Below are 10,057 nucleotides of genomic sequence, written 5' to 3'. Positions count from 1 at the left end.
ATCAGGTTCCTTCAGTCCAGGTGTACCACAGGTGTTCCGCCTTTTAGCAAAAACTACTACACCTGTAGTCTATTTAAGTACACTGAAGTACTAGAAAGTACTAGGAAATACAGGGAAGAGTTGCTGTTTAGGGACAAATAAATAAAAAAGAAGACAAAGTTTCAAATTCATGTGCAGATTTTAAAAACCTTGTATTTATTTTCTTTAGTAATTTGACTGACATAAGTCATGACGGAAAAGGTTCGAATTGACTTTCTTACACTTTTAATTTAAGTAAATCTGCTCCAGAATGATTTTATTTTGAAAGGAACTTCTGGTGTCAAATGTAAAATAGGTTTAATCTATTATATATAAAAAATATAAAAATTATTAATAGTTAATATTTAAAAGCTTCCTTTTATATGTGAGCAAATGTTTTGTGTTCTAACAAAGTCCTAGAGATTACAATACTGTTCAACAAAACAAACAAACATCTAAATACATTTGATGCTTGGAGGGTCATGCAGCACACATGGTTTATGATTACTGATGGTGTCCCCCATGCAGCGCGATTGGATCGTTTTTACATCGCTGACTCTCTTAGACCCAGCCTGGTTGAGAGTCTGATTGTTCCTACCACCTTTAGCGAGCACCACCTGGTCTGTATTAGTCTGCTCTTGGCTTCAGGGCGGGAAAATGGGTCCTTTTGGCACTTTAACAATAAGCTCCTTTAAGACAGTTATTTCTGCAGGAGTTTTAACATTTTTTGGAAACAGTGGTGTTTGGAGACGGCTGAGTTTGCTTTACTGGATAAATGGTGGGAGATGGGGAAGACCCAGATCCGTGCTTTTTGTCAGCAGTACACCTCGCATTCTACAGCAAGATTGATGTCCACTGTTTTAGCTCTTCAAGATGGAAGTAAAACTATTGAGCGGACTCTGTTTGTTGGTCGTGATGCCTCAGCGGCTGACGATCTTCACCTGAAACAGCGTGAGCTCTCTCATCTTATGGAGGAAAGGGCTGAGGGGGCCCTCATTAGGAGCCGATACCTCAGCCTCAAGGATATGGATGCATCCAGCTCTTATTTTTTTGGCTTGGAACAAACAGCTTGCCGTAGAAAGCAAATGTCCTGTCTGAAGTTCCCGAATGGAGAACTTACAACTGAACGCCGTGACATGTGGAACTGTGCCTTGGATCTTTACAGGAACTTTTTCTCAGCTGAGGACTGCTGCCCTGAGAGTACTGCGCTGACCTTCTGAGCGGCCTTCCTCAACTCAGTGCTGTAGACCGAGAGTCTGCTGACAGGCCCGTAACACTGGATGAGCTCTCAGATGCTTTACAGGGTGTGGCCCTCGGACGAGTCCCGGGGTTGGATGGACTAACCGTGGAATTCTACAAACACTTTTGGGATCTACTAGGACATGATTTCCATAAAGTGGTCTTGAGTTGTTTCTCTGTGGGCATGATGCCTACTTCTTGTCTGAGAGCTGTACTGTCGCTCCTCCCCAAGAAGGGAGATCTGGGCCAGTTAAAGAACTTTCTTTCTTGGGTGAAATTGCTCTTTTACTGGTGTTTGGTGAAGGTTGGTGGCGCTCTTAGTAGACCTTTTCCAATGTCTCGTGGTATACTGCAAAGCTGTCCTATTACTGGGCTGCTGTATGTTTTGGCCATTGAACCTCTCTTGTGTAGACTACGATTTAAGATGAGCAGGGTTTCTTTACCAGGGTTGGGGGATGTGGCTTCATCTCCATTGGTAGTGAGTGCCTACGCCGACGATGTCACTATATTTTTGACCAATCAAGATGATGTCACCGCCCTTAGCGAGTGTTTTCAGATCTATGCCAGGGTATCTTCTGCCATGGTTAATTGGTCGAAATGCACGGCCTGCATGTTCGGGTAATGGGGGGAAAAAAACATCTCCTACATCGCCTGTAGATATAGTTTGTACCACAAGGGGTTTAAAAGTTCTTGGGGTTTATTTGGGTACAAATGAGTTTCAGATGAAAAATTAGGATGGGATGTTGGACAAGGTTTGTGCTAGGTTGTCTAAATGGAAATGGTTGCTACCTCAGCTGTCTTACAGAGGACGCGTCCTGATTGCAAACAACCTAGTGGCCTTGATGCTCTGGCACAAACTGCTGGTTCTCTCCCCTCCTAAGGATCCACTCACCAAGGTGCAGCGTGTGCTTACCGACTTTTTTTGGAACAGTAAACATTGGACACGAGAAGCTTCCCTGTTTCTGCCGCTCTCGGAAGGGGGGCAGGGATTAGTTGACGTCACAGACTGATGGCCTTCAGACTGCAAACTGCCCAGCGGCTGCTGTATCACAGCGGCATGCGATGGCTCGACACTGCCAGAATCCTCCTAAGAAGAGCTGGGGGTCTTGGCTATGACAAGCAGAGGACATCTAGATTCAAGCGGTCTCCCTCCTTTCTATAGTTCAGTTCTTAAAGCCTGGAGAGCTCTAAAGTTTACTCGGGCTCAGGCTGCCACTCCTGGACTGTGGATACTGGAAGAACCCTTGTTTTTTAACACTCTGATTGACTCTTATCTCCTGAACTCGTACTCAGTTAGATCAGCATTGAGAAATGTTGGCTGTGTGAAGCTGGCTCACTTCTCTCACCCCTGGAAGCCATGAGACAACGGGTTAGTCTACGTCCCAGGCTCCTAGCTAAAGTGGTGGATGACCTCATGACATCTGTTCCTGCTCAGAGGAAACATTTTCTTCCAATTCCCAATGACGGCTGGACTGGTACCTCGCAACCTCGCATTATTCTTTTCCGTCCTTGACTGTCTCCCCGAATGTGGAGGATTGGACAGAGGATGAGGACAAACTGCTTGCCTTTGGTAATGCAGGAGATGGGGAGTTTGAGACCATGGCAAAGAAGACACTACACCACGTGCGTGAAAGTTCGACATTTGCAGTCATGGACATAGATGCCTCCAAGTGGACTAAGGTTTTAGGAACAAGCCACACTCCAAAAAGACGCTGGTGGTCTCTGTACAAGCTGCCTGTTGAAAAACGCGTAGCTGATCTCCAATGGAGAATTGTACACGTTGCCATAGCTACAAACAGATAAAAGCACACTTTGCTCCAACTCAATCAGACGGATTTGAATTTTGTGGGACATCTGAAACTCTGGCAGATTTGGTAATGGAGTGTAACAGGCTAAGGGGTTTGTTCACAGTCTAGGAAGACTGGTGTCTCAGGCTCGGGGAGGTGTTCTCCTTCCCATTGTTCATTTTTGGTCCCAAATATATGGCCCAAAGGAAACATGTACACACCATTCTCAATTTTATTTTTGCAACAGCTAAACTCGCTATCTGGTTAACAAGGAAAAATTGGTTACTCTGTTGGTTGTGTGGATGTTCCCTTTATGATTTTTTTCTCTTCTGAAAAGTCATGTGAATGTTGAATTTGCTCATTTTATGTTGACCGACGACCTTCAAAAGTTCAAAAGTATGTGAGCTCTGGAGGGTGTTCTGTGTTCTATCAGGGAGGATAACAACATTGACGGATTACAGGCTACATACTGTTTTTTGCTCCGCAATGGGGTCCCTTTAGGTTTTATTTTTCTTTTAACCCTTGTGCTATCTTAGATGACCCCCCCTTACTTTGACGTGTTCTTCCTACCATGACAAAGGTGGATAAAGGTGGAAAGATTTCATGTAATCCATGGACACCAGTGAAGATCACAAAATGTTGAAAGAGCCAAATTGGACGAAAAAAACAAAAAGCAAATCTGTCTGGAGCCGCATAATATTAAAAGCCCTATTTAAGCCTTATAATGAAGGCAACACATGCAATATGTATCTATATTAGCTATATTAGCCTGCTATCAAAATGACTAGTTGGCTACAAATACATAATTATTAAGGATTAAATGTTTATTTGCTCTGCAGTGCATTCTGGGAGAACGACGCGTCACGTGACTGCTCTGTTGTGCAAGTTTAACTTCATTACAATATCAATGATTTAGTTTCATTGCTTTGATAAAATTAAAGAAATGTAATAAAGAAATCCGATTTTTGATGTCATTTTTATTTTGAGGATTCAAACACAAACCCATAAAATGGAACGTGCGTGACGACGTTCCCCATGACAGTCAGCTGGAATGACAGAACAGCTTCAAGCAGACTTTCATTCAGCTCCTTTAGCTGGCTTGTCAGTCATATCCACCAAAACGTGCAGCTTTTAGAGCCACTCTCTTCCAGTTGTGGGTAGTTCAGGTCTTTGCTTTTCAGGAATGTTTTCACGTGTTCTAAACAGACGACAAAGACGACAAACGTCCCCCCTGGACAGCCATCGGACTGTGTTGTGTAGCAGGAGATCAGAATATTTGCTTTCTACTTCATCAAGCAATGCACGGAACCGATGGTGGTTCGATTTCCGTCAGCCACCTGCCTAGCGGTCCGCCGCCCTGCTGGTAGAAATGTGTGTCGCAGGCTATGACGCAAATCTTCGTTGACAGAAATGTTGAAATTGTAGTGGCGGTCATGTGCATTTTAGGTCTGTTAGCAGCAGGGGATTGTGGGATGCGGTCTCCTGATCTGATTAGGGTTCAGCAGGAGCGTTTCTGTTTGCCCACGTTTCTTTTCATATGGCAGTTTTGTTGTTCCACCTTAGTTTATTCTTCCTGTTATGTTGTTTCTTTATGTTGCACCATGATTGTGGGAGGGGGAGAGGTTGATGACCCCTGTGCAATGTTCAATGTTGTGTGTGTTCATAATAAACGGGCTTGAATGGCCGGGAAGAGGCTGCGCTCTCATCTTCTCTTTCCGCCCCCTCCTGTCAGAGACTGTTTGGTGTCGTGTGGTGTGTAGGACACCGACAGTTTTCTAGCGCTGCCAGTTGATTGACAGCTCAACATTTTTGACAGTTTGGCTCCTGTTTTGTTCGCTGCAAGTGACGTACCTGCCGGATGTTACAATATTTATTCTACACATTCTCACAGCATTGGAATACCTTAAGAATGTTTGTGTCTTGTTTTTCCTCCTACAGAAACCATATTAAAACAAAAAATATATTTCTCTCCCCCATCTTTTTACATTTTCAAACATTTTTGAAAATGCTCCAGGGAGCCACTAGGGCAGCGCTTAAGAGCCGCGGGTTGCCGACCCCCGGTCTAGTGGGTCTAGATGACCCCATTCCCAATGTTTAGTGGGCCTAGATGACCCCACTCCCAATGTTAAGTGCCTAGGATAGCACAAGGGTTAATGTACAGTGTGTCTTTATTTTAATGTGATTTATTAAAGTAGTGTATTGTAAATCTCTAAAAAAAAAGTCCTAAATAAAAAGCGGTAAAGTGGGATTCTGTGGGTTTTGCTCAGAAACTGGACCACATTTTAGTGTGAAAGGTTCCACGCCTGATCCAGACCCTGTACTGTAGTGTAGGAAGTAAATCTGAATACTTCTTTATACTAAATAGGAACATTTGAAGTTTGAAATTGTAGGAAATAATCAGTCGCTTTGAGATTACTTTCCTTGCGTGCTCAAAAAAGTCGAGAAGAAGAAACCAATGGACTCAGCCGGATTAAAGATTAACAAATTTATTTCCCTAACAAGATTTCTAAAAACAGAGTAAAACAAAATAAAACAGACATCCGGGTTCCCAGTTTCAGAGCTTGCACAGCGCCAAATTACCAGCGTCTTAACGTGCCAGCCTGATGAGAACAAAGAAAGTTCCTTGAGTGCAGACTTTTAAACAGGTGGTCAGAGTCTCCTCCTCTGGAAGCAAGATGGCTGCTGTATCTCCGCCTCTGGCCGATCGGATTGGCCGGTCGAAAAGTCTGCCCACTTCCTTCAGTCCATATTTGGAATTACAGCATTTGGTACTGGCTTCCTGCTTCAGACGTCCAGGGGGTTATTTCACAGACAGACATCTGTCCGACCACAAACTGTGTCCCCATGGGGGTCCAGCACAGTCGCCCGGATCCTTCTCCGCAGGCAGTCAGTCCCAACTCTTTGTCCTTCTCATGTGAGTTGGCACCTTCAGGGGTTCCCACCCATTGAATCGAATCCTGGAGGCAATTTAATTCTGGTCCATGTCAGATCTGCAGCTGAGGCTTCCAGATGGTCTTAGAAGATCAAAGACCGTTTTCTCCTGAAGGGGGATGAGTTCGGAGCTGCAGCATCAAAACCTCTTTACATATGCAATTTTCAGGAAGTCCCTTTTAAATTCAAATGGCTGGAACCACACACAGTAAACCTGAAAGAAAACCTTTAATGAAATAAAGATGAGATAAAAAGCCTAAGAGAAATAAGGACCACAAAAAAATATAAATTCCTTCAGTTTCCCTCTCTTGACCTCACTTCGTGAGGTCACACAAAAAATAAAAACAGATTATCACATCATGCAATCAAAACAGCTGTGGTCTCGAGCCCTCACAATCTATAGCCGAACCAATGTGCACTTCAAAGGTGTGGATGATCTATTCATAAGTGTAGGAGCGAAAACCTGTCAAAGCTTGCATTAACCATCTTTAAGAAGCGTTCAGTTGGACAGGAAAAATTCTCGCCACGGTCCCGTGCCCCATCGGCGACCATCCCTAAAGATACTTATGCTTCATTAGATATTTGGCACATTGGCATTTACAGAGAACAAGACATGAAACAGTAAAGACAGAAAAATAAAACATTCAAAGTCAAATTCAAAATTTAAAAGTCAAAATATAAAAGTAAAAAGGTAAAAAATACAACAAAGATAACACTTCCTATCAAGAAAAGAAAACACCTAGAATTAAGGGAAATAATGGAGATAGGTTAAACAGAACAAACTCACAGACTGATTTCCCAACCAAGGTGGTGAAAAGGGATCACTGACAGGTAACATTGTATACTGTCCGTACTCCCGAACCTTTTCTCCCAGAGCCTGCTCTATGAGGCGTGTCATAAGGGTCCTAAGGCAGGGAATACAACAACAACCACAGAGTGTGAGAATCGCTGAAAAAACTGCTACTGCAACGAGAACGGAGGAGACTAAAGTTTTCCATGGACCAAACATTTTCAGCCAGTCATCCCACATAGATGTTTCTACACCTTAATGTTCCTTCATTTTGTTATTCAATGTGTAGCATTGCCACACAAATATAGGATTTTCATTTCGCTGTTGGGAAAAAAAAATACTTTCCAAATTATCCACCAATATTAATGGTCCAGTATGTCATTAAGTTTCCAGGTGAGCACATTATAATAGTTTGATTTGTATTTGGTTTTGGATTATGTTTTTGTGGACTACAAATATGGCGGCCAAGAGACTTCCTGCTGGTGACTTCCGGTCACTCAGGTGTGTGGCTGATGACAGCTAATGACAGCAGAAAAGAGAGAAAGATGGAGCCAAGCAGGAGGAAGGGGAAACAAACTGGCTGGGGTGATGTTTGACTGCCGCTTGAAGGATGGATTAAAGCAACGGATGGTTCTATGGATTAAAAAAGCTGAGGAATATACCGGAACTTTCTGCCACACTTCCTAAGGTCTTCCTTCAACAGAAAGTCTCACGATTTCCATCACAGCTGATCCGGTAAGAAGTCGTTGACCATCAGAAGGCGAACGGAGCATCACAGGCCCCACTATCTTTGAGACTGCTTTGTCCAGAGGGACAAAAGACGCCAAAGAAACTTTAGAAACTTTAAAGTACTGTGTAAATAAGAAAAAGACGGTGTAGTTGGGTGGTGGTTTCTTCTAAAGGTGAAGTTGTAAGTATATGTGTATATTTCAATATACCACCATTACCTGGGAAACCTCATTGTGTTGGAGTTGTTTTGAATAAATGGAGAAAAGGAATCAAGCACATTCAGATAAAGAAGTAGATCCCTGATTAATTTTTTTGTAAATACTCTCATTTAATGCTGAGTGTTACAAATGTGCGCATACCTTCAATAGCCACTGTCAATTTTCCATCAGACTGTGTATTGTTGGGGATAAAAGGAAAGGTTGACCAGTACTGTTAACACGGAAAGTGAAAAACAAATCTGAAACAGTAAAATTAGAAATTATTCTGGACCACTGTTGAGCCTGGGATGTCCAACCAAAGGTACCTTTCTTTTATTTTTATTTTTTTTTAACTTGTCCTGTCCAACAGCTAGGCAAACAGATGAAAGCTGAGGGCCTCTTGTGTTGGACATATTTTATTTTAACAAGAGGGGTTATTAATCTTCAGACAAACCAAAGGTATGTCTGAATAAACCCCTTTTGTAATTGAGGCCAAACTTTATTAATTTCAATCATGTTTGAAAATCTTTGGTGTTGGACCGGACGGAAAAGGAAAGAGGGGAAGAAGAGAGAGGGACGTTAGAGAGATGGGGGGGTAGGAGGGTGATAATAGGAGGGGAAGGGGGGTAAGACCATGAAGCAGCATAAAGCAACAAGTTTACTGGTTGTTAATCATTATGGTACGGTTCAAATGTAGTACAAAAAGGGCGGGGCCTGTTCACACACACTCAAATATTATCAACACACCTGCTAGCTGCAAGAATGTCCACATGTCAACATGTACACCAAACAGATAGTGTTCACGAACGCATACCTATGCTTTTAAACCAACTAGTGTGAAATCTTTCATTCATTCAATCATGCAAACTATTAGTGCAAAGGTGAGCTAACACCTGTGCTCAGGTGAGTGTTTATGTTCTTCTAAAATGGATGGTGGAATGTGAAAAGAAGGAGGAGGAGCGCCCAGCCACCCCCACACCCAGACCCCTGCCGCAGCAGCAGCGGCAGCCGGAATTCCCCCAACGCCATACGGGAACAGGCAGGGAACAACCGCCCCCCGGGCGACCAAGACCGCCACCCAGGCCAGGGCCAGCCGGACCGCCGCGAGGCCCCCAGAGCCAGAGAGCAGGGAGGCGCAGAGGGAAAGAGAGCGCCGCCCCAGCCCAGCCAGGAAAGCAGCCCCCCCGCCGCGCCGGAAGAGCCCAACGCAGGGCCCCACCGGAGAGGGACGCCCACAGCCCCAGACGAGCACCCCACCACCACCCAGGAGTTCCGGGCATCCCCCCGCCCCGACCCAAGGTACGAGCCAGGACCCCCCAAGGGAGACCCGCTCCGCACTCCAGGCAGCCACCCACCCGGCCCACGGTTGGTCCAGGTAGGAGCAAGGCAGGGGCCCGCCGCCCCAGCCCAGGAGGGGGGAACCCCGGGGAAAAAAGGGCGGCCCACAAGGGGTGTTATAAATATAGCCCGACCAGGCTCGGCCATGTTGGAAGTTTGGCGGGGCCCAGCGCCCAGGGGCAAGGACCAGGACCCACCCCCCAGGGACACGAACACCCCCGGCTCAGGTGTAATATGAACCCCCCCACCGTGCGGAGAGAGCACCGCCGGGCCCAGGGAGCCGGCACCCAAGGGACATGGCCGCCATCGCCAAGGGGCCCGCACCCCCCACCAGGGAAGGGGTAGGGGACAGATGGACCCAGGTCCCACCTTCCTTGTAAAATGTGTGTGCGTGTATGGGTGTTTGTATGCATGTGTGTGTGTTTATGTTTGAATGTATATATTGAAGGGGGAGGGGTGTGTGTACTAAGGGGGGTGCAGTTAAAATTGGCGAGTAGGGCACTAAGGGGACATCTCCTGATTACTCACAGTGATGTCCCCTCACCCTCCCCACCAAGGGGCCCTAAATGTCTAAGGTGCGGTTAAAATTGGCGGGTAGGGTGCCAGGAGGACATCTGCTGCTTGCTTGCAGTGATGTCCAAGCACCCCCCCTACCAAGGACCCTACATGTCTAAGGCCGCTGCCCCCCCCCCCCCCCCGAGCAGGGCCCCCCGCCAACCCCCCCCAGCACAGGCAAAGGGACCACCCCCCCAAGCCAAGCCAGACCACCACAAAGGTACCTTTCTTCCAAGATGATTCTGCTGTGGATCTAAATATAGATCCCCATCCTTCATCCCCTGACAATCCTCGGATGTACCAATGATAACCCTGCCACTCACTTGCTGTTCCCCAGTGATTATGTTTAAAATTCCCCTTTGGTGCTATAATCAACACATCCATTGTCTGATTAGAATTGTAGCAGAAATAAGGGAATCCTACAAAATATATGGATAGTATATAAAAGCTTAACTTCAAGTATACTGCTTCAT

At 45.3% G+C, this 10,057-nt stretch overlaps 1 long non-coding RNA gene across 1 annotated transcript; it reads right to left on the bottom strand.

The window, feature by feature from the left end:
• Positions 1-6,186: 6,186 nt before the first annotated feature.
• Positions 6,187-9,913, bottom strand: LOC111946933. The gene is made up of 2 exons (XR_002872750.1): positions 9,809-9,913; positions 6,187-8,017 (listed from the first exon to the last, which is right to left on the bottom strand). It is a non-coding gene; the product is annotated as an uncharacterized LOC111946933 (long non-coding RNA).
• Positions 9,914-10,057: the final 144 nt, after the last annotated feature.

This window comes from Oryzias latipes, chromosome 23, assembly GCF_002234675.1.
Source record: "Oryzias latipes chromosome 23, ASM223467v1".
Taxonomy (NCBI): Eukaryota; Metazoa; Chordata; class Actinopteri; order Beloniformes; family Adrianichthyidae; genus Oryzias; species Oryzias latipes.
This window is presented reverse-complemented; position numbering and strand designations above follow the sequence as displayed.